Source organism: Anopheles maculipalpis, chromosome 3RL (genome assembly GCF_943734695.1).
Source record: "Anopheles maculipalpis chromosome 3RL, idAnoMacuDA_375_x, whole genome shotgun sequence".
Taxonomy (NCBI): domain Eukaryota; kingdom Metazoa; phylum Arthropoda; class Insecta; order Diptera; family Culicidae; genus Anopheles; species Anopheles maculipalpis.
In genome coordinates this window covers 69,553,211-69,578,263 of record NC_064872.1, presented here as the reverse complement: position 1 = coordinate 69,578,263, position 25,053 = coordinate 69,553,211, and the positions used below count along the sequence as shown (strand labels likewise).

Genomic DNA, 25,053 nt, shown 5'->3' with positions numbered 1-25,053 from the left:
ACTCTACAGCGGCCAGCGGCAGAAAAAGGGCAACCAAATAGAGTAATTAAATTTACATAATTTATTTATATTCTTCAGGCTTTCTTCCTGGCCTGGCGAAGAACTTTGGCGTCCGGTTTGGCACTGGCCAAAGCCGTGGAGAAAGGTAAACACACATCACAATCGTGCTGGTAAAGGTGGAACCCGCGTGGTGGTGAAGTGTCGTCCTAGTGAAAGTTAACCCACTAATAAATGAATAATAAATAGTTTCTTGATCGTAAATACAAAACAATAGCTCTAAAGCGGGTAGCATACACACACACACACACACACACATACACACACACACACACACACACACACACACACACACACACACACACACACACACACACACACACACACACACACACACACACACACACTCGCACACACTGGCTTGAAATGGCTCAGGTTAGTAATTTTCTTCGAGATTTTCAGTTTTGTGCCTTTTTTTTTGATAAAAACGTTGGTGGAGAGGATTAGCCAATTATCCTGCCGGTGTGTGGTAGGTTGATTTACGTTCGATGACGACCGGTGATTACCGGTTGACATTCGACCATGGGCCGTGGTTTGCAATCATGAAAGTTTGCTTAAACTTTATGATTAGTGGGAGACGGCAATGAAGTGGAATGTGGAAGGCAGAAATTGAAACTTTTAGCGTGTTAATTTTATCAAAATTTTTGTTTTCCTTGTTTAGCTGTAAAGCATAATTTAGTTAACAGCTTTTTTTTGCTAAATTTTTACAAAATAATAACGATGTTTAACTGTTAGAACAGCAAGATGTTTTAACAATATTAATTGGTAAATTAACAGCTCAACCTTCTCAGAGAAAATTGCAGCACTTAATGAGTCTTACTGTGGCGCCTGCACATAGGCAACACCATCTATAGATATATTATAGCAATAGTTATAGCAATAGATACAGCAAAATAGTGATTATAGAATTATAGTAAGATATTGTGTGATAGTAAGATTGTGATTGGTAGAAGATTGTTAGTATAGGTTAGAATAGGATAGATACTACTTAAAGATAAGAATAGCATAGGTAGCATAGGAAATGAGGCATAAGAAAGAATTCAGAATACATAGGAAGTAAATACTTTAAGCTAGGATTAGATTGATAGTTTTTAGTATAAATAGCGGAATAGAATTTAGTATGGCACAGATAAATTTGAACAAGATAAGGGGAAACTCTGTCCAACTGTAATAAAAGTCCGCGAGTGTAAAAATTCCACCAAGAAGGTACCACGCTGTGTGCTTCCGATTTGTGTAACAAATAATTAGTGGAAACTCTGGCGAACTGCAATAAAAGTCCGCAAGCGTAAAAATTCCGCTAAGAAGGTACCACTCTGTGTTCTTCTGATTTGTGTAATAAATAGTGTAATACCACATTACCAAGTGATCCTAATGAATGAAGATCGGAAAATTTGGTTCAAATTTCGGATTTTTTCAGTGCCTCTAATTTTATGGACTAATAATTTTCTGCCTCAGGATGTAAATTAGTTTTGTAGTAATGCACTTTAATGTAAGGCTTTGGGAGGATCTCTTTCAGATTCGGTTAAGTTTCCCATTTGTCTGCCCCACGGATATTAGTTCCCCGCACTTCAGTAGTGTCTCCTTACCCCGTCGGAAGAGATAGGAGAAATCGTCGCCGACTAACTCTGTCTCCAGTTGAATACTTCTGCAGGAATGTCCAGCAAAACAAGGTAGTTCTTGTGACCTTTACAAAGCTGTCGACGCCCGTCGTCCCTATGCGCGTACCCAAGGGTTCGTCATCGGTCATTCCTTCGCTTGCTCGGTCCACCAACGGTGGAAGCTTGCACCCAGTTCGCTCCCGTCAGCAACAACCAATAAGAAGAAAAATCAAATAAATCTAAAAATAAAGCTTCGAATTCACAAAGAATTGACGCAGCAAACTTATCTACTAAACAAACCTATAGCTGGGACTGTATAGAGAACATTTGTAGTCTCGAGTACTCACAAGCGCCTCAAAGATGTACTTGAACTCTGTCCAAAGCTGATGACTGGACTTAGCCTTAATCAGAAGTAACTTTGGCCCCTTAGGTGTGGAAGGATAACGAATATACCGATTACAACGATTAGCTCTATGAGCCGCTGTACGGTGATCTCACTTCACCGCGTAGTTCCAGTAGTGGATTGATGTTGTCATGTAAATGTTACCAAACTACCGACGACTCGTAAAAGAAGCAGAAGTAGCACGGTAGGAGTAGGGATTGATTCCACCACCAGAATAGTTTGAATCTTGGATTGGCAAACTATGGTCGAATCACTAGCCAATTTCATTCAGTCTAAATGCTGTCGGTTTGCAACGTATTTCCACGTATAGCTCACAATATTTATTTCATCTCGACCGGGTTTAATAATAGTAAGGTATTTATAGCAACACAATAAGGTATTAATTTATATTTATTAGAGCTCAATTGTACCAATCAATTACTATCCCTTCGCTTCTTGTCATTCTTCTGTCCCTGCTGGTTCAACCGATTTTGTCAGTTTTAATTTTCTACCTCACCTACCTCACCACGTAGAGCGTTAATTCCAAAACAAACAAAACTACAGTATTCAACTGTCTACTTAGTATACAATTGCAATTACTATTCTTGGCTATAAAAGTCGTGCAGATAATTTAAAACTCTGTTTGTTCCTTTATGTCACGCTACAGCCAACGCAATTCAATGTCCTTCACAAGATGTATGTGCACAATTTGCACAACTTGCCTTTTCTGTAGCCATTTTGTGCACTGTTTTTCCGTTGTTTTGTTGCTATTATTTAGTTCTTACGAACAAAAAACTAGAATTCCAATAAACAAACGGATACCATTTCGCTGTTGCTGTTTTTTTTTTTTCAGCACATTTTGCTGGGGAAAAACCCATCTATCTGCCAACCGGTTCCAAGACTGCACTGTAGTTGATTACCTTTTTCGAAGATTAAACCCAAGATGTGTCATTCCACCAAACTACTGCTGGCCAGTAGACGTAGCAGTTACGTTCTAGTGGTGGGAAGAAAAGAATTTTCTACTTGCCCTCCTTCGCCAGCTTCAACAACAAGCCAAGGAAAAAAAAAAGCGGACACATTTTCTCATCTTCAACTATCATCATCTTGCGAGTGGGAAATGGATGTTGACTGGGCCGAACCGTACGGGTGGGATAGTTGGACATCATGCGCGTGATGAAAATGGCGGGAAGGAATGGGGGGGGGGGGGGGGAATTTATGGCCACGGTACGGTCACACAAGGGTGTGCAAGGATGTTGCGCAAGGACTTGCTGCGTTGAACCGTGGGCGAGTGAGTGAGTGAGCCGACAAAAAACGTTCATCTCCCGCAAACACGTGGGATCGGTCGGTTGTGCTTGCACCTTAATGCTTGCTGACCCGGGACCGGACAGAGAGAAAGAAAAAAAATGGGGTGTGGTCCCAAGCATGCCAAGCACAAAACGGCCCCATTCGGCCAACCGGACCTGGCAAAGGTATATATGGTTTGAAGTTTGTTTTTCTTCGCCTTCCTTGCAATAACCTCCGCTGGACTCCACACTTCTCAGGACTCTCTCTCTCTTTTTCTCTTTCTCTTCTTCTCTCGGTTAGGTTACTACTTCTTTCGCGGTTATGAGATAGCTTTTTTGTTGTTGCTGCTGTTGTTGTTATCCCTTAACCTCCACGCCACACGGTTCCGTATCCTTGTGGTTGCGCTTGATTGGACTCGAAAGGATTCTACCGGCGTTTGTGAAAAAAAAATGGAAGCGTGTCCTCCAGCGCCGACTCCGACGATCGGAGCAAGAGTCCTGGGAATTTTATTATTTCCTAGTTTTTATTTCCATCCCATTAGGGAATCCTCCCGCTCTTGTGGGGGTGCGGGGCATGCTGTTGACTTCCTTTGCTATACGGTCATCGGAAATCGGACCGAACCGGACAACCGGATCTGGTCAGGCGTAACCACTGAACCTTCTGGACTTCTTTTTTTTTGTTGTTTTTGCCCAGAAAATGTTTGCGTTTATTTTATGTTGGTCTGCTGTTTCTTTTTCGTCTTGGTATGGTTTAGTTCTTCCTCCTTTCAATGGACCATCATCATCCAAAACCTGCCAGCAGAAGTAGTGCTGGTAGTAGCAGCACAGCCTGTGTTTTTTGTCGTTTTCTTGGATGAGAGAGAAAAATAACACAAACCTGTGTCCCAACCCACAATGGACACACAAAAGTCCAGGAGACGACTCCTGCTGGGTGGAAGATTTTCGTCTTTACGTGCCAAAAAAAGGGACATCGAAAGAAGAGGAAAAAAAAATTGGAAACAGTCGTCGAGTACTTTGAAGACTGACATAAAAATTCTTTGTTTGTTTATGAGTGGTCGCGCTGGGTGGTGGAGTGTCCTGTCGCGAATGCCGTAGGATATACACACATGTGCTAAGGACTTGGGACTTTGCGGGCACCATACGGGATGTGTGTGTGTGTGTTTGTGGCCAGAGAGTGGAGGGTTTATGTGTTGCTCCTTCCGTTGGCCAAAAAAGAGTAGCTTTATGTTTTATAGTTGGGTGTATAAATTTTTTCCTCCCCCGGTGTATAGCTTCCCAGGACTTTAGGAGGCTTTAGGATGTCTCCAAGGAAGAAGCGATAGAGTTTATCTAGCCTTTTGTTGAGAAGAGGAAAACAAAAAAAAACTCCACGCTCTATTTGATACCGGGCGTTTGAGGGGGGAAAATAAACAAAACATTCCCGTGCCAGGGGAGAAAAAACAGTCCTCCATTTTTGCGGGCCAACTTTAGCCCCGCAACAAAAACAATCCATCCTGGAGCAGTTTTAATCTCATTTCGGACGAGAATGTTGTTAGAATAAACTCCGCACCAGCACGAAAGTTTGTTGCCTTTGTGTCTTGCACTTTGCGGGAGTGCCGGGACAGATCCCGTGGCCAGCAACTTCTAAATAGCCCAACGCCCGACCACCACACAAAACGCTGGATACCATATTATTCTGCTGCGTGATCCTTGTGGTGTGTTTTCCCAGCTCATCCCGCGTACAAAGTTCGCCGGGTCCAGGCAAGAATAAATCTCGCCTGCGACTCGCTTGTGCCGCCAGCGCCATTTCGTTACGTTTGCTGCGAGACATAAATTTACTAACTGCTTGTTGTTGTGCGAGGAGATAAATCTTTCCTCCTTGGTTTGCTACTACCTCGGTCCGAAGTGGCCTTTTTTTTTTGAAGTGGATCGGAATCGCCTCTGCAGAATTGTTTTTATTTTGCTCGACGATGCTACCGTATCGTGTTTGTGCTAATGGCGGACAGGATGGCCAATTTTCTTAAGGGTAATTTTTGCTCTTGGGTCGCTGGGGTTTGCTGGATCTCGTCGATAGCGACATTTCTACTGCAGTTCCGGCAATATTACCGATCTTATCGGGCCCTGAAATACATCGTGCTCTAAATAATTGAAATGTGCGTGCGTGTGTAATAAAGCGTCATATAAACAGCACAGTTTAGGGAACAATGTTTATCAGCAAATCGAGATTTTATTTATCTAGCTGACAGCGATTGGAGTAATTAATGCTTTGTATGGGATCAATTCGTCTTAAACCGCTGTAGCTTGTAGATTAATGTTTTAAGTTTGATGTCTGCTTGAGCTGCTATCTTAAGATTGATCATGCTAAAGAGTATTTAGCAACGATCGATAGGAATCGAAGCACAATATTCATGCTTGTTTTCAACGTTTTGTATGGCGTGAAAATTTAAATTTCATATTCAAAATCTGGGGCGGCCCGGTGGTATAGGCGACAGCGGTGCCGGTCTTTATACGGCAGGACCGGGGTTTAAATCCCATCCGGACCGTCTCCCCGTAGTGAGTACTGACTATCCAACTACGTGGTATCGGGAAGTTTAGTAAGCCATCTAATGGCCGGTGTGACCTTAGCGGTCGTTAAGTCAAGAAGAAGATTTAAAATCTGATTTTGATCATTGTCAATTCTTCATCGTCAGGCATATTAGGCTTTCCATGTATAGATTTAAGATTGCTGCATTAGCATTTCATGTTGATAACTATTGTGACCGAAAACACAGTCAAGGAACTGCAACTGTGGAATGCATCCTGCCACAAAGACAACTACGTCCAATAGCAGACACTAATGAAGAAGGCAGGTGCTGTAGCTGATCGCTTGTTGGCTTCATCAATAGGAAAATGGATCCAGGTGTCAGAACACTTGTTAAAACTGTTTCTGTTGGACATTCTGGACAAGATAGACATTAAACTGTCTTCCAAGCAGTGACGAGTTTTACGGTACGCAGACTGAGTTGCCCCGGGAGTACTAGAAATCACAAAGAACCACTCTCCAGTTGATTTAATGTGATAGGGGTCTTCAACTTGCACTCCGCTTAGAGTATCCTTGAAGCTAAATCCACCACTTTTTCCTACTGGCCTCAACATCAACCAATAGAATTATGTTTGTAAATCTATTTTGGTAGTCGTTGTCTCAGCAATTAATCGAACTAACAATAGATCTCTAAGGCTTGAGGTCGGTAAGCTTTATTTTTCGTTTCTTAAACGTAGGATTTGAGCAAATTTACTTCATGTTTTTTTTCTTATAGTAGCCACTTAAAAATTGTCTAATTTTCATCATGAAAAACATTATCGAATGTTAAATTAAGTTAAGAACAATGGAATTATTCCAATCGTATTATCCTTCTTTAAAAACAATCGTCAAGAATTCATTTCAACGAATGCCTTCGTAACATTTTCAAAGAACACATCTTTTTCAACTAAACCATGCGTAGCTTTCATCACTCCTTTGCATCACGTGTCGTTCTGCCGGCGGTCTGTAACTGTTCCACCGTTTGGAGGAAAGGATTTTTCCCATTTTTCTCGCCTCGAAGCATTGTTGCAGTCTCGATGTTTGACTTTGTTTGCGTCCAATAATGTTACGCTTAATCAAGTTGAAATAATTACAACCGGAGGCATCCGTTTTTGATTATCATCTAGCCCGTTCCCGTAGAGACAGCGTCAGAGCGTCGGGGGTTCGGAATGGGCATAGGAAAAACGGGACCCCGTTGTCACGCGTACAACGCACCGAATTCTAATGTTGTTTCTTTAGCATTTTGCATCGAATGAATTGCTAATATCAAAACGCAAATACAGACACACACACACACATACACACACCTCATACAAACATTCCGAGGCTTACAGGGTTGGTTTTTTGGGTGAGTGATTGCTGTTGATTGCTGGGTGATGATATCGAGCAATATTTACCCATTTTGCGACTGACGAAAGCGCCACCGGTTTCAAGATTGATTTGAATTATGATGTGGAATGATGTTGTATGTTTTTATTTGCAGCTGGGAAGAGGGGACGGGGGAAATTTTGGGGAAAGGCCACCACTCGCAGGAATCTTTTACAACTGGAAAACGACACGAGCCCGACGCGCACCCGTGTGCCCTCTGCCTGGTGATGTGTGAAATATGTGCGTTCGGTTGCGAATTTTCATCCATTTTCCCAGGCGCGTTCGAAAAACAGCGCGGAAAACTCACCACCGCTGGCTGGCACGGTTGTGCTGATGGTTGTAAGCGGTGCGTAAATGATTTGGTTTGTGTTACCGTCGGGCCGCGATCGAAGTCCGTCCGGAGAGGGGTTTAAATTTGCCGGCATCTAACTGGAATTCGGTTCGATGATCCATCAAATATAACAGGAGGTGTGGGGTGGGCACACCACCCCGTATGTGAATTTTCGGCAAGCAGCAGTCGATGAATTTTGTGCCATTTTCGGTGTACGCGCGTGTTGTTTGTGTTTGTACACGGGCGTCAGTTTGGCGTGAAATGTTTTATGTTGTCGGATTTTTTTTTTGTTGTCGTTGCGAGTCCTAGATCCTTGGAGGTGAAGTTTTTCCTGAAGCAGAACCAATCGTGTGCTGCTCGTGCTAATGTGAACTTTTTATAATTTATTGACATGTAGAGAATCAAAACTTCCCGTAAAGAATATTTAAATAAACTTTAAAGCTGTTCAGACAACCAATTAAGAAATTAAGGACACATCATTCCATTACATCACAAACTTGCTTCCAGCATCGTCCATCTTCGTTCGGAAGCGACACTTTACATGACACAAAGTTTAATGAACCGTACAAATACTCCCCGTGGATCAGAATTCACTGATCCACTGACTAGTCCGTCAGCCGTGCCCGGGGTTTCGCGCTCGCTTCATGCTGTTTGTGTGTGTGTGCTGTGCAATCGTTTTGCCAACTGAACCGAACATGACCGATTATATATGGTGTCAATAAAGAAGGATGACACATCTGACAAGAACACCCACACCGAGGCCATGCTTCCAATCTGTGTAGCTCAGGACCTGAATCCGACGCTTGGCAGGCATCTTTCTAGCTTCAAACCAGGTCTTTTCCCATTCCCATCGGCCGGTTGGACGACTCACTCACATTTGATCTTCCTGAGGGGTGCAAGGCGTTTGTCCTGCCCAAGTCATTGACACATCATCCGACGACGGAGTCGGAAAATTGTATTTTTATGACAGTAATGGCGCTTTTTTTGGGTGGTCAATGGGAAAATAAATCAAAGCTCACGCTCTCATTGAAGCCCTGCTGGGAGGGGGGGGGGGGAGGGGTGTGTGTGTGTGTGTGTGTGTGTGTGTACAGATATCCCAAGGATTACGCTGAAGATGACGCGGTTGATATGGTCTAGAATCTTTCGTCGAATGGACATCGTTGCCAGTGCGCGAGATTCACCGTCGGAAGATGTATCATGATTTTTCGCAAAAAAAAAAAGTTGTTGGTCTTGCTGCCCTTGTATCCCGGTGGGAGATAAATCGTTTGTGGCGTAAATTGATGTTACCCCGCCGGTGTTTCCGCCACCCACCAAGCCAAGGGAAGAAACAAAAAAAGACAGGCCAAAGAAAAACCGCTACTAGCCGGGGCCAAAACGCAAAGAAACGCACCGCAAAATCGCAACAAGGACTTCGTGGTCGGTGTCGTCATTTTTTATCGCTTCCCATCACTGACAGACGCTGTTTAGTTTGGTGCGAAAGGCACCGCACGCCTCTGACAGCCTCTGTCCGTAACGTAGGTTTGTGGCACGTTTGGAAGGGAAGTGGGCGAAAGTTTGTTAGTGTCACTGTCTATTTTTCTTGCACAAAATGATCTTTTGGCTGTCGTCGTTTTAGGTGATGTGGCGTGTCGTGGTCGGTGTCGGTTAACGAGAAAGATGATGTTAGTCGATGAGTTTTTTCTTGTGTGGTTTTTTGATGTTTATCTGCAGCGACCCTTTCTCTCTTGGTGGGGCGGTTATGATAATGATAGGAAAATATTGGTTTTCTATCGTTGCAGAAATACAGCCATGAATCGATTTTTAAGAGAATGAGAACACAAAAAAGCATTGCGTCGTAATTTGGAGATGCCGGGTATCGATCCCGGTACCTCTCACATGCTAAGCGAGCGCTCTACCATCTGAGCTACATCCCCTTGATACTATGATCACCGCTGCTATAACTTGAAGTCGCGAAACAATTCACCTTGGTCAGCGCAACGGTCCGCGGTGAAAGTAGCCACGATCGGCCGATAAATGTCGCACGCACCACAAAAGCCCCCAGCATGGCTCGGGCGTGAACGTGATATCTATTTTTATGCGAAACCTGCTTTATGCTGGTCAGTTCTCGGTCGCTGGGTGGGAGTTAGTGGTCGCGTTGGTTGACATTTAAAAACTTATTTTTAGACCCAACATGAGCGGACACCTAACAGAAGAGAAGGGATGTTTGAAGAGATTGTATCGGAACGATGTTTTCTTATCGAACACAAATGTCTCCCTATCCAAGGTATTAATTTGAACAAGATAAAGTACGCAACTAGAACTAGACAACGAAGTCTAACAAATGAGTAACAAATTTCGCTTACACTAATCGCTGTCCAGTGTACTACCTGTGATGCCTATCTCGAACGTTCGTTGTTTTGGGGGCTTTCCAAACATTTCCGGTCACTTCCTTTGTACCGGGTTGCAATAAATAAAACGGTGCTGAATTCCCACCCGGACACGGACACAGGAGCTAGCTCTATTCGTCTGGTCTGGTTTAGCTGGTTGCACTGCACTATAAACAACCACAGTCCGCCACCTCCATCAAGACCAGGTACACACAGCCCAGTTCCCCAGCAGATCGTCTTGCCGTGTATGTATATCCCCGTCGGGACGTTATAAGGGATTTGCAAATGAGCATCGCAAGGAATAATTAAAATTAAAGCAAAGAAATGGAAATGGAAAAAAAGCAGGAGGCGAGATAATGCTACCTTATAACAGGATAGGATTCAAACAGGCAGGCAGGAAGGTGGCTTGTGGTGCTAATGGGAACTGACATGATGCTAAAGTCATTAGCAGACTTCACAGGTTTTCGGGTAGGTATGGGTGACCACAAGGATCGGGTTCTTCAGATCCTAAGCGGACGAGGGGAAACTGTTTTAAATAGAGTCGTGCAGGAAGCGTACTCCGGAGTTCCTGTTCCGGCAATCGCAGCAACGTATGTATGAAATAAATATTCGTTGCCATGTTAATGCATGCTGCTGTCCTGTCGGTATGTCCTTGTTGTGTTCCGGTAGAGGCTTTGTTTGAGGCTGGCGGAATGTTTCAAAAATGAGTGAAGTTGCTGAAATTTTAAAATTCTTTTAAAAATGAAATATTGGCTATAGGTTAATGTTAATGTAGTTGGAGTTCTTATTCATTGGAACTAACGAGTTCATTAGGAAGTAGCAAGAAAAGACTATTGAGGGGATTTTAAGCATTAGGTTTTACCTTTCCGAGAGCTAACATTCGACGAACCTGCTCTATCGCTAGACGGAAACACCTACTAGAAACACACGTCCGGCAAGAAAAAAAAATACACTCACACACCGTGTTCTGTACACGAAGTCTGGTGGACAGACGCGTACATCTGGAATTAATTAATGTGCTTGCTTGCTTTCATCCAAGCCGACGATCTTGCTATGGTGAAACATACAAAACAGCTACCCTTGCAAAGGTAGCGGACAAGATAACACCGACCGGTTGCCGAGGAGTGGGCAACAAAACCAAACTCCACCATATGCTATTTGAACTAGTACAGGAGAGCAAAGTAAGGTAACGCAATGAAGCGAGGAAAAAAAAAGGTAAGAAAAACGAAACCTTATGCAACAGCAAGATCAACACGGGCCGAAGGGAAAGAAAGCCGTTGGTTAGTTAGCCAAGGAGGGCTTATGTTAATGAAATGTAGCTAAAATGTGCGCATCATTAGCAGGCAGATAATAAAGCGGATGAGTCTTTAAGCGGATGCTTTATCCTGTGGAGAGTAATGCGTAAGTTTGGTGGAAATAATACGCTAACATGTATCAAGAGAAATCACGGGTAAAAAATTTAATGAAAAAAACACTTTTTATGAAATCAAACGAAAAGTATTTCATAAAAATAAAACAAAAAATTGAAAGTGTAACAAGCAAAGGAAAAAGTGGCTGATGGAAGCTAATAATGTTGACTCAAAGATAAAAGCCAACAACAATGAATTTAAAATGAACAACAGGTAAATTATCTAGTTTACAGCTACATGCTTTACAATTAGTACGTTAAAAGAAATAAACAGAAGTTATAACAAATTAAGAAAACAGAAATGAAATAAGATAAATCAAAACTATGCACAAAAATACATTATTCATGAAAGGGAGTAGCTAAATTAATGAATGAAAAGACATTCACATCGATCATAATTAAATATGAATAAATAAATAAAAATAAAGCAAATTCACAACAAAATATCATATAATAATATTTGAAATCTACAAAGAAAAAAAGTGCTATGCAACAATTTCATTGTGTGCTAAATCAATAAAATAAATTTGAAATAAAAAAATTAAACAAACTTTTAAAAAGAATATTATAAACATTTTTTTCGTAATATTTAATTAATAAAGGATAAATCCAATTAGAACAGGAGAAAAATCAGATAAAATGCAACGCAATGAAAAGAGACCAAAATAAAGCTATGAAAGGAGAAAAAGAAACAAATCATAACGAAAGGAGCTATGAGAAAATATAGAAGGAATTAAATTATTTTTGATTAATGATGTCCCTTCTTATTGATTTATTTATTTCTTTATTAATAATTTGTCCCTTCTTATATTAGCTTGATTTTTCTTTCTATCTTTCTAGTATTTATCATCATAACACAAAATCGTCAGGTCCTCCGAAAGTACTTACTATTATCTCTTATCAAGAGACTATCTAGACCAAGTTTGCCGCCCGGAATTGCCTGAAGAAAACACGATCAAACGATGTTTGCCGTTATTTTTCTGTCCTTTGGTGTCGATACCGCCCCCGGTTATATCGGCACGAGAAAGTAGCCTGCAGCTTCTTTTGATCTGTCTTGGCCCCCGTCAGCTTCCGTGTGGCGCATGTATGGCGTTGACGCTTCAAGTTCAATAATATGTAAATTGTACAGAGAGAAAAAAGAATATTTACCAGGTGCAGCGTAGAGTGTGCGTACGTGTACGTGATGCGGACCAAACAATGATTTAGATTGCAAATGCTACCGCTCGTTTGACGCTGATCCCGACCGGCAAGGGTCTGCAAGGTGTCTGCAGCCGTTTGTGCACGGTAGTAACAATAAGTAGGAGGAAAACATCGTGCCATCCGAGGTGCTCGGGACCACCCACCGTAGTAGAAGCCAGTGGAAAACCATGTCGATCAACCGGGCATGGCTGGCAAGAAAGAACGCAACCCCGTGATACGGTGCTGATCGGGCGCGGTCTCACCACATGTGTCGTGTGTTCCAAGTGGCGCGGCAAGCTTCAAACGAATGGCATCAGGCGCCGGTGAAGCGCATCGGGCGAGGTGTTCGGGTGGTGCTCATCAGAAGTTTCATTATGCTGCCGCCGATCGGGCGGAATAATGATGTATTGAAATTGGTCGCAAAGAACCTGCTGCTGCTGCTACTGGTGCTGCTTTTGGCACAGTTATTCGCATGCACCGAAAGCTGAGTAAATAAACTTTCAAATTCAGGCTTGTACTCACATGCAATTTCCATCCCTGGTGTGATCGTCCCATACATCGTAGGGAATAATTTCGGATGGGAAAATACAGAATAACCAGCTTACAACGGGTGCTGATATCGCGTCCGGGGAGTGTCTTGTAACAGTGAATTCTAACCTAAGCACCTCCAAGACCGAGTGAGAGAGAGAGAGAGAGAGAGAGGGCGAGAGATAGCTGCTTAAGCCGGTTGGTAGAAACAAATTTTTCCCGAGGTCTAATCTGCATTTATATTTAAAAAACGAATTGAAAACCAACATAAAACCCGCACCGCTCGAGAGCACGAGACCGATATCTTCACGGCATCTTCTCGATATCGAAGATCTTGTTATTTATCGGCGAACAAAAAAAAAATCCCTCCATCGAACCTTGTCAGTAAGGACCAGCTTGGTGCCCTTCCATCTTTCGCTATCAATTCAGAAATCGTTCGTTATCGTACCGTCCATCGGTGTCTTGTCGGTTTTGGGTGGAAACCGGCAGAATCCAATTTATCTATCGTTTTCATTTTCTAGGATAATAAAACAGACGGTTGGTTTCGGTCGCAGGCACCCTGGTAGAGGAGAGTTTAATGGTAGAAATCAAGAAAAAATACACACACACACACGTGTCCCGGGATGATGGGGGGCTCTGTTTCACACGAGCGCTTCTTTCGGTGGGTCTTTTTCATCTTCCTCACGAATAGCGGCGCCGCACGTGGAAATGCGAAACCGCAATCCATCTATTAAGGGAGATTGATTGGATTCTGTGGAGCATATATTTCCCATGAATTTATTTCATTAATAATATTGCTGTACGGGGTGGAAATGCAGACGAGCTAAGGGAGGAAAAAACGGCATTTCACAACGTTTGGTAGGAGATGTGTGATTGGTATAAGAATGCCATTTTATGCTGCTTAGTGATATTATAGAAAAGATTTAATTTATATGGTTTTGTTCGATTCTAGAAGCTTGGAGTGCTTTCTAATTTATGTAAATAAACAATAATTATAAGTTGCAGTAAAATAGAAAATAGCCTTATGGTGATTGGAGGTCCTTGACAAATAACATCGATACAAACAGCTAAACTAGTTAGAACAACAGCAACAGCTGTTAAGTAGTTATGATTTCTAGATTCAGACACACATCTTGGACAGTAAAAAGAGTTAAATAGTTGAAAGATCGCGAGAATGGGTAAAGCTTGTATAAAGGTAAAAATAGACAAAGACATTTCAGATCTGAAGAATCCTTTTTACAAATTTCACAACGAATCTCGCATTATTCCCACGGTTTATTGACAATCGCCCGAATAATTTCGATTTTGCCCCGAGTTTCATATGCCATTTTCCCTTACGCTTTCGTTTTCTTTCCACAGTTTTTAAAAATTTATTTTGTGTTTTATCAATTTTTTTTATTTGTACAGGAACCTTATCAAATTGCAATATTAGTACAAGAAGTGCTTAAAATAAGAAGATGAGTCGTAATACTTAAAATTAAAAATAAACTTAAATCTAATCCAGTTCTTCATTACTTCAATGTAGAAATTTTCTGCTTAGCATAAAACTCATTAATTAAACAAACTATTATTAAAATAAAAAAATAAACGAATGCGTGAAATTTTAATAATTTAAAGTGACCAGAACACGCTTCTATCTGTTCCAGTGTTTGTTTGATTATGAAAAGAAAATTGATGTTTTAAAACATATTCAAGACTTTTTTGAAAACCGTCAAAAATTACGAGAAAAACACAAAATAATCTAAGAAACCTTCAGAAAATTAAGAAATTCAGCAAAAAATATGCAAAAAAGCGTCAAAACAGCTCGTGTTGTAAACAAAAATACGAAGGTAAACATAAACAGCTTCCGAAATACGTTGTAAATCTGGTTTATTGTTTAATTTCTAGAGTACAGCCCAACTTCAAAAACTCATTATTTCAAATCACCTCTCAAATGTGGTTGTTTATGTTTCACAGTTTTTTCCCAGTAGTTTTGTATACAGTTCAAAACACCTGTTTTCTTTTTACAATAGAATAAATAGGTTATTTCAAAAAATATAGACATAGATAAAAAAAAGGCAATTTACCTAGTTGAAAAGAATAAAATTATTCGTATTTCTATAGTTTCTTTAATTTTTTGAAACTTAAAATTTATGCACAAGTTACAGCGCTGTTTAAACCCTTTATTTGACCTTTCATTTAGGAACAGGTTGACTGTATTTTGGTAAAAATAATTATGTTAATTTATATTTGAAAGGAACCAATGTTTTTAAAAATATTATATCAGAAATTTGGGAAACAGTAAAAAACCCTCGGGGCAAAAAATATAGAGGAAATCGTCAAAAAAACGTCGGAATTCCCTATTACACATAATCAATTATTTCTATATTCCATAGATCGAGTTAAATCAATGATTCCTTCTAAAAAAGTATTCTAGTTTATGTTGTCACTCTCCGTAATATCACTCTCGTTTATATTGCTGTGGAAGAAATGTAGTTTATGTCTTTCCAGAACATATAAAACAGCTCATTATTTGAGGTTTATGGATTAACCTAACGTACGATTTCAAAATTAAATTCACGCCCACTTCTATTCCTCTAATAAATGCTCATAAGCGTAGGGAAAAGTAATTATAAAGTGCTTCTAATACTCCATATTCTTCAAATTAAAACTAATAGACCACATAAGCTTCCACCGACTCAGAACGAAGAAATGGAAACCATTTTGTAGGTTTCATTACATGGAGAGTATCTCGTGCTTTTTTCTTCCGTTCCTTCAAAGCGCTACTACCGAAACGGACGGAAAAATCAAGATGGAGAAATCATAATGGTTCGGCGCCACTCGACGCCCTATCCACATCTAATGAGACACTCAGCGCAAAGTGTGCACTTCTCCCGACCCGACCACGGACGGAAAAACCGTCCGATAGATGATGATGATGATGAGGACGATGGCGAAGAATAATGCTTGCTGCCTGCTTGTCTATCGTTGGTGACGAAAGCGAATAATTGCTGCACTGCTCTGCGCGCCGATTCGGGCTCTAATCGACCCGGGTCGGGTCGAAAGGGGCCACAATAATAATAATGAGCCGGAGCCAGAGCTGGATTGGATGGCCGTTGACGCGGTGAGTGCACTTAGCTGAAGCATCGAACCGTATCGGGTGACGCGTTTTGGATAATGAGTGAAATTAATCACCCCTCGATCGGTCCGGATGGGATGGTGCGAGCGGTCGTGGACAATGCGACACGATGGGGCACTCGATAGAACCGCCCTTATTTGGATGAGCGTTAGATATGGAAATCATCATCACATGTAGATGATATTCGTTTAACCACATCAAAGCACATTGAAGTGGTGAATTAGAATACGCGTAAGCAAGGCTTTTTTTTTCTTCTCATAATCCATATTTTCCTAGCGCCGTTGGTGCACATGGTGGTGGTGAATTTTCAAAAGAATCCTTCAGACAGAAGTCACTTGTTGTGTGGTGCGGTTTGTGGTAATTTCCATACCATCCATACAAGCCATAAAGTGGAAATTTTCCTCGCCCAATCGAAGCACACAAATGGGGTACGACCTGCTACAGCCCGGTACACTTACTGTCGGATTTTCGTGTAAAAGCATTCAAAGCGTGTCCTCAACCGTGGAAAGCATTTTCTCACTCTAGCTCTGTGCGTACGTCCAAAGGGATGCAAAGGGTTTTTCAAAAACAGGAGGGAACGACCGAGCAAAAAATAACGATACGCTTTGACATTCTCCGGCAAGTCCTTTTATCCGAACCTCTGGAAGCCGTTTTTGGCACCTTTCGGCGCTTGCTGACGCTGACGAGACATATTCAGAGTTTTAAATTGGCGGAAAATTGATAATAATCTGTTCGAGAGTTGTGTAGGCATGCGAGATTCTCTCTTGGTGGATGAAGGGCAGCTTTTAAACGGTGAACATGCTAAACTATTTACTAAAATAGTAGAGGATAGAAGAAAACGTACTGCAAATTGGTGCAGGATTACTTGAAGTTTCGGAAAACTTGCTTTTCAATATTTTTATGATAAGATAAGCGAATAAAATACACTGTATAAACTGTACACAAAAATGATCATTTTCACAGTCTAGACTAATTCTTTAGGTGGATTAGTGCACGTCCAGAGCGTTCGTTTGCAATTTTTCAACACTAAATGCTCCAATCCGAACGCAACCGTGGACACAACCGCGAAGACACAAACACACAAAAATATGAAAATTAAAATCATTTAAATTGGAGTGAAAATTGCTCCGTCTTCATACCAGCAGCCAGTGTCCGGCTATTTCCTCGCAGACAAGAACTCATTTCCTACACTTTACTCCGCGCGGTTTTCACGCTGAACGCGTTCCACGGGAATGGATTTGAATAGAATTCGTTGCTCGTTGGTTGAGCCGCTTTGTCAGCGATTTGTACGGTTGATTGAAAGGTTTTCCTTGCTCTCGTGCTATCGGGAAAAAACGCTAGTACAAGCGGTGAAAGCTCACCCTTTCACACACACAAACAGACACCGTGGACAAACAAGAATTGAAGCGCCCTTTTCTTTTCCTGGTGTGCAAACGGGGCACACAGAACCCGCCAAAGGTCCCTTTTCGAGGACGGTTGACTTTCGGTGATGTTTGCACGATTTTTCATTTTCCCCTTAAAGTGTCTTGGATTTCGTTATTTCAATTAAATATGCTAATAATGCATTGATTTTGTTTCAGCGAAGGTTTACCCTCCTACACCGGAACGGCCCTCGAAAAGGAAAAGCTAACAACAATGGCGAGGACAATGAAACGAATAGCACAAAAAAGTGGGAAACCTTTTGCTAGTGGACCTTTAAATATTGTGCCTTACTGTGTACCCTGGAGCGTAACCCTGGCCACAACTCCTCGCACGGAGTCGTCCAGACGCGAAAGACGAGGACGAGATGTTCCATCAAACCGCGCCCCATTTTGCCCATTCGGGACCGTTTGACCGAACGCCGTCCCGACCGACTGCCGTTCCGAGTGGACCAACATCCGGGAAGGCCACAGAAACCGCGTGCGGACAGTTTTGAAACAAATTTATTGCTTTTTTTTTTCGTTCCTCCCAGTGTCCGCTGTTGTTGTCGTCGATTTAAAAATAAGCTCAAAACAGCAGGTGCCGGTGGTGCTGGGCTGGGGTAGGATCATGGCGACAGAATTGCGCCAGTCGTGCGTTAAGAAATTATGCAAATGTTGCATTTTGGTTGATTCTGTTGTATTTTTTTCTGCCTAGGACCGCTTCCCTCATGCTAGGTTTGGTGACAGTTTGAAAGGCTCCGCTGAAAGATACTGTTGCTTCTGGTGTTTTGTGTCTTTTGTTTTCGCTTCCGACGCACTTTAGGAGGTGTGTTTGGAAGGAGTCCTATTTGTAGGAATCTGTTGTCTTTAAAGGGCTTTGTTTACTACCATCGTTTGTGGTGGACAAAAATGCGTGTGCGGCCATTTAACGTTTATCGATTGGAGCTGGTGATCAATGTTGTTGGAGGGTAACGTTAAAGAGAGTTTGTGACTAATACTTTAAATTTAGGGTATTACAACTGTGCCTTTATACTCTGTTAATAGCAAGGTAGAACACTAGAAATTCCAAAGACTAGACATTATAGACTATATGTAACAAGTGGTATCCGGTTTTGCAGTATGTAAGCAAGAATCGCGGTCCAGTGGTAGAGAGGACAGCTGGGACGATCCTCACTCGGACTCAACTCGAGGCAAAGATTGCCTATCCAACTTATGTGGTATCAAAAAGACTTCTTAAGTCGTTAGATGGCTGCCATGACTTTGGCAGGTCGTTGGGTCAAGAAAATAACGAAATTTGGCTTTTGAAAAATGGTATGGATAAGCCTTTGCTTCAAACTACAATTGTAAATAAATTGTAGATTCCTCATTCTCGAGGGATTAACCAATACGTCTTCAAAAACTAGTCAAAACTTTAATCACGCTCATTTGTTTAAAATATACTGATATATTTTGAACCTATCGGGCTAATCTTACAACAAGATCCAATAGATAACGAGGCTGCTTTGAATGGACTTTGAAGATCTTGACATGATGAGGATCCTTTTAAAATGGTGGTCCTATGTGCCACGATGTCTTTGAAGCGTAACGTGTTGGTGCAACAAGATTTGAATGATCTATGGATACCTTGGAGTGTCTTGAAGATGGCACTCTTCATTTTGTCAAAGAAAATTGCGTCAAGGAAGGCTTTACTGCATCTACTCTGACGAACTCATGGCTGTCTGTTGCAAGTTCTTTCTGATCGTAGGTACTTCAGTTGGTGTTTTGATTGCTCAATTGTCTTGTCTACACTTCGCTATGATTTTTAAATCAATTGTTGATGTATTCTGGTGCAGGTCTGTTCTCTGTAGACGGTGTGAAGAATACGTAAAGCAATCTTAGACCATTTTGAGTCATTAGAAAAAACAGCAAGACATACACAAGAGAGACTTGACATTGCAAACATTCCGAGGCACACAAATATAGTTTCTATTAAAGGATCGTTTAAAGGACAAACAATCATCCACTACGTGTGTTAGATAATTATATACAGAAACTAGAGTATCTAAGGTCCGAAACAGTCATATTATTGTGTCCAATCCAAAGTTATTGAAAATATTATTCTCTCAACAGAATAATCTTGTACGAACCTTGAACTTTTGATTGATAGTTTTTTGTAGCCTTTTGCTATTTCAAATCACACAATTTGTAGGCAATAAAAATTTGCTAGGGAAATATGATTGAAGAGATATGATCCTTGGAAATGCTGGAAAGCGGCCTTTATTAGCAAATATGAACAAATTGACGATCAATGAACTACCATTTAACACACCCTTCCGTCCATCTGCCTACTCACCATGCTCCTTACCACAAACAATCATGCAAACTAGGCAAACTAGTCCCTTTTTTGGCTTGTTCGGAGCACCCGGTTCAAGCACCGACTACTCACACCGTCGGTCCAATTAGCAGTCCATTATCGAATGACAAGTGACTCCGATTTCCGTCCAAACCGAAACCGCACTCGCTCACACACACCCACTTTCGCAGGCACATCAGCACAGCTGCTACGGCACAGAACACTTTGCGCCACACCAAACACTCGATGTCCCTCGATGTTCAAGGGATTTTCCCCCTTCACAGTCCGTGAATCTCGCTTTCATTAGGAATTCAAAGTACTCCCAACTCGTAAGGGAAAAAGGCACACAGATGGAACACGAGCCCACGAGACAAACCCTTTTCCTTTGGTGCCTGATGAGGAGCGAGCAGTTAGTAGTTAGTGTGTGCGATGTGGAGTGAAAACCGAACCGAAACGAATCGGTGACAACATCGGCCACAACAAATTAGAACTTTTCGCATGGTTAGAAGGTCCAGTAAGGTAGATTGGTTGACAGTTTCATCAAGGTTTTTCGTTGACAGCTCGCTTACCTTCTACTGGCGGACGCGTCACCGGCGCTGGCACCGGCTGTGTTGGACAGATCGTAGTCCGTCTTCCTACCGCAGAGGATAGTGTTGAACGAGTAAACCACAGCATTAGAAGGATGTAACAAACTTCTTGATACACTTGCACAACTTGCGGCACAACCGCAGCAGCTGGAATGTCAATGTACTTTATCTTTCAACTGCTGCATCCAGCCAAGGATAGGATGGAAGGTTAGTAATCAAATTAAATAGCTAATAAGAAATATTTATTGTTATATTTCAATTTGACTAATTTGATGTGGCGAAGGCCCTATAATAAGCGAAACGCCGAGTAAAATGGGCCTGCCTAACAATACCCCAGAGAAGTCGTCAGCAACCATTCGGAAGCTGGCTGGAATGTGTTTTTAAATTGTAACTCTGTTTCCCAATACGCAAAACTGTAAAAAGAAGGGACTAATGGAAGTGGGTAGGGGAAAAAAAAGGAAACATGTATTTTAAAGAAATACACTCACACACATCCTGAGGTCGGAAGGATGTGAAGGAAATCCTAGGAATAGCTGGGAATCGAAAAAAGGAATAACGGGAAGGGATCCTGGCGTTTTTTTTTCTGGTGTGTGGATAGCATTTGAGCAGGAAGCATAAACAGATAAATGAACATAATAAACAGGGGTTGATGGGTTTATACACCGGACTCATAACCGATGACCCCTTGTTGTTGTGTTGCTGCTGGGTTTTATTTGCTTTCCCCGCACTCGCCGACGAGTCCTGGCGAATCGTTCAACGATCAAAATTATTTGAAGTGGGAGATGATGATGCACAAATATAGGGAGCTGGGCAAAAAGAGAAAATCCACCACCCGGAAAATACCCCTTGGTTAAGGGAGTAACACACACGGACAAAAAAAAACATCCAACTTAGATCGCCAATAATGGGTTTGAAGCTTGTGGCTATAACTAAGTCACTTCTGCTTAAGATGTAAGAGGGAAGTTGTTATTCTTCCTGCGTTGGTCTGTTTCTATGGAAGATCGGTTACAAATGTATCGTTTGGCTTATAGTTGGTGTGCTGGTGAAGCTCCACGGGATATCTTTCAAAGAAACGTGCCGGTTAGGAAGTTAAATGGCTATATTTATGCCACAATTGAGCTCTTGGTGTTTTCAATTTCATGGGGAAGGTTTTCAGTCGTTTTTTTTAAAGAATGACTTGAGTTGTTTTGTGAGTTTTGCTGGAACAGTAACTAGCAGAACTTCGACACAAACTTTAATAAAGTTCCTTATTCCTAATAAAACATTCTACGATATTTCTCTTAAATCGATTCCCTAATTCCGTCTTCTATCATCCGATGAGTATTTATTGATCTGATCCAAAAACCCTTTTTTTTTCTTTACTTCACCCTAATCGTTTCATCCCTCTGACCAGCCTTGTCCACGCAGGCATCATCGAATAATTTTAAATTAAATCCCTTTTCACTATCCCAGCGCAAGGGGTTGAGTTCTTCCACCCCGTTGAGCTCCGTGGACCTTAGTATACTTTCTAATTCGCTCCATCGATCAAGCTAATGTCAATAAAGTAGCAAGGGATGTGTGCAATAAAAAAGGGGTTCCTGTACCTTTCGATACTCACCGTGGGTGGTGGTACACATTCATGCACGGGAATGCATCCACGGCCCGTGTTGACCGCCTTTGTCGCTGACGCTGTCTCCAATAAAAAAAATGTCCGAAAGACGGGGCGGAAAATAACCAAAACAATAACGTGCGCGTGCAAATGTTTATCCAGCTCGTGAAAGATTACAATTTTCACACGATTAAATCGTGGCTCGCCAACGCAATGGTCCTGCTCCTGCTCGGTTCCGTACCGTCACGCAGACGTGTTTCATTTATCAACAACCGAAGGGGAAACGATTTTCGCGATGGATGAGCCGCGTCTGAATTCGCGTAAAACTGAAGATAAACATCCGTACCATATCCGGACATTTGCGTCGCGGAAACAACCATGGTGGTGGTAGATAAATGATGACTGTTTTGGCAAAAACGGGACAAAAACAGGCTGTGGACGTACGTTCCGTAGTCAAGTAGAAATGTATCACGGTACAAAAAGTCACACTCACATTTCGTTCCGCGAGCGAATGTCTGGATGGCCTTTTTTTTTGTTTGTTCGTTAGCTGTTTGTTTGCGTGTCCCGTAGCAGTGCTGAATGGTGTCGTCCGGGGTTTTGTTGGCGATGTCACCATGACTAAATGAAAATAATTCACACAGAATAAATCCGGTTCCGGATGAATGCAGTTGATGGCGCGTGTGACTTCTTCTGAGGGCGATGTGGTCCTCGGTGATAAAAACGCTCCAGTAGCTGGAGGAAAACTATTTGGCAATGCGGAAGAAAAGCCAGGACCCGTAGCGAAATGTATCGTCTTGAGCTGGAGTGCGCAGCACTCTGTCACTGCACTTGAAATATAGTGGCTGTATGTGATTCTGGTTCGTTTTTTGTTGTTGTTGCGGCGAAGGACTTCTCTCAAGAGCAATTCTTTGGGATGAAGAAACACTTGAAAACACATTCTATTCTTGTGTGAATAAATTCTCCATTTCTGGTTTTATTATCTAACTGTTCTGCTGCATGTTCGTCCTAATTACTGGATTCATTAAAACGCAACCATTATTGAAGTTTGTCGATCATTAGCGAGCCAGATGATTGATTCCAGGCTCCAGAAACTGCCAATTTAAACTCCCTTGCCGATGGTTTGCTTCGAAAAACTCCGGTCTGATTTTATTGTCAACCGGGAAAACCCTCAACAAAACTCACATAAAACACATCACGGAAAGAAAAATGGCTTGCCTTCCGATAAATAACTAGAGCACGCGCCAGTTAAGGAGTGAATGGTAAAAATTACTGGAACACCAACCAACCGTACTGCGAGACAATAATTCGTACTGTTTTGTTGTGCGTACAGCACGAGGGACTGGCCCAAGTTGCTGATCACAATCGACGGCATACGGCATCGCATAGGACAACAACACCCGCGAAAAGTGTGAAGATTTAGAACAGTCAAGCATCAAGCCAACACCAACGGATTTACGTTAAAATTACCCAACACGCGTCAAATATCGATAGCGTTTGGGATCGGGCAATTGGGTCTATGGCTCGAGATATATATCAATAAAAAATCTGTTAGGGGAAGCTGTGTCGCCAGTGTGAGCGGTGTAACTGAAGCGTAGCCAAAACGCCAAAACTATATGCAGCACAACACATCCCAATATGAATAACATACCTAGCACACGTTTATGTTTCACCGTGTTCGATTATGGTGGATGGGATTTGTTTTCGATGTTCTCGATGTCACGCGGTTCGGTGGCTGCGCGGATCTATCCGCATGGTTTCGGAAAAAACCCCTTTTCTAACCACGTGTACGTGCGCGCGTGACAGCTCGACGAACACAATGGTGAAATGTCAAAATATTTACCAGACCGCCTCCTGCTTCTCGGTGGTGTTGGCCAACCATTCCGATTTCCATCACGTTCGGTGTGCCATTTACCATAGCGGCAGCATCGCTCTCTGCTGCATTCTACCGATACCGAAACAGGGAGAGTGAAAACGCCAAACTTTTTCGGTGAGGAAAATATAAACCCCGGCTGTCACTGACAAACGACGGTGACGATGACGTGGGAACTTTCAAACGAGTTTAATTAATTAGCGTGAGATTGAGCCGTCAAAAGCCAGGCGGCAAAAAGTCAGGCAGGCGGAAAGGATTTTTTTTGTGCGCTTCATTTTACCCCGGCCAGGCCAGGCAACCGCTACTGACGGGGGCATTGTGTAAGGGCATCAGGGAGATGCAGCAGGTTTGTTGGTGGAGCAGTTTTGAGCTGGGAAGTGATAAGGATCGTAGTTATTTTAGTTGGGCCGTGTTGCGTGTTTTCGTGTTGGCACTTGGATGCGGGAGTCAAAAAATGTTTCGTTGTCTCCCGGTTGTCATGTTTGAATGGGTTTGAAATGTGAACAAGGATCGCTCGGAAGAGTATGATTTAATTAGATCCGAAAACGCTTGATAAAACTCGTCAAATAGTTAAAATGCTTCATTAAAATAATACAGTTCATAGCATGTTTGTCATTATTTATGTACTTCTCCTGGTTCGTGCGAATCCTCCGGATTAGTATTTTATATTCTCCGATATAAACCGCCCTGGAGCGTCTGTCGGAGCTCTGCAATCTGTCGAGGCGTTTAAGCGCTCTGATTACTTTAACCAAACAATATTGAATAAGGGCTTTGCTTGACAAAACTTTCCGAAAAATGCTTTTATGGCTGCCTAGTCATAGAGATATTCCCGGCAATGGAGAAGCAGACATCCTTGCCCAAACGAGGAGCCTCTGAAGGCAGCCATTTTAATTAAACGGGCTTCCGGATTATAACAGACTTAAACTAGACTTGGACTCTAGTTTGTAGATCAATCACACCACTGTGTCTATGTGAAGAAATGGATGTTGCTCGCATCAGCTGTTCGGGCATCAGGAAAACCTTCGGCAGTGCCGATACGCGATATTCTATTTGACGCCAGTCTGATATGAGTCAGTCGTTTTTCCGACCTCAGATAATGATAGAATTAGCTAGAGGAGA

At 42.0% G+C, this 25,053-nt stretch overlaps 1 protein-coding gene and 1 non-coding gene across 2 annotated transcripts in view; one reads left to right on the top strand and one right to left on the bottom strand.

Moving 5' to 3' along the window:
- Positions 1-25,053, top strand: part of LOC126563289 (DNA-directed RNA polymerases I, II, and III subunit RPABC2) — a 152,102-nt gene that overhangs the window by 6,368 nt on the left and 120,681 nt on the right. The window lies entirely within an intron of this gene.
- On the bottom strand, positions 9,399-9,471 carry Trnaa-agc (transfer RNA alanine (anticodon AGC)). The gene has a single exon. It is a non-coding gene; the product is annotated as a tRNA-Ala (tRNA).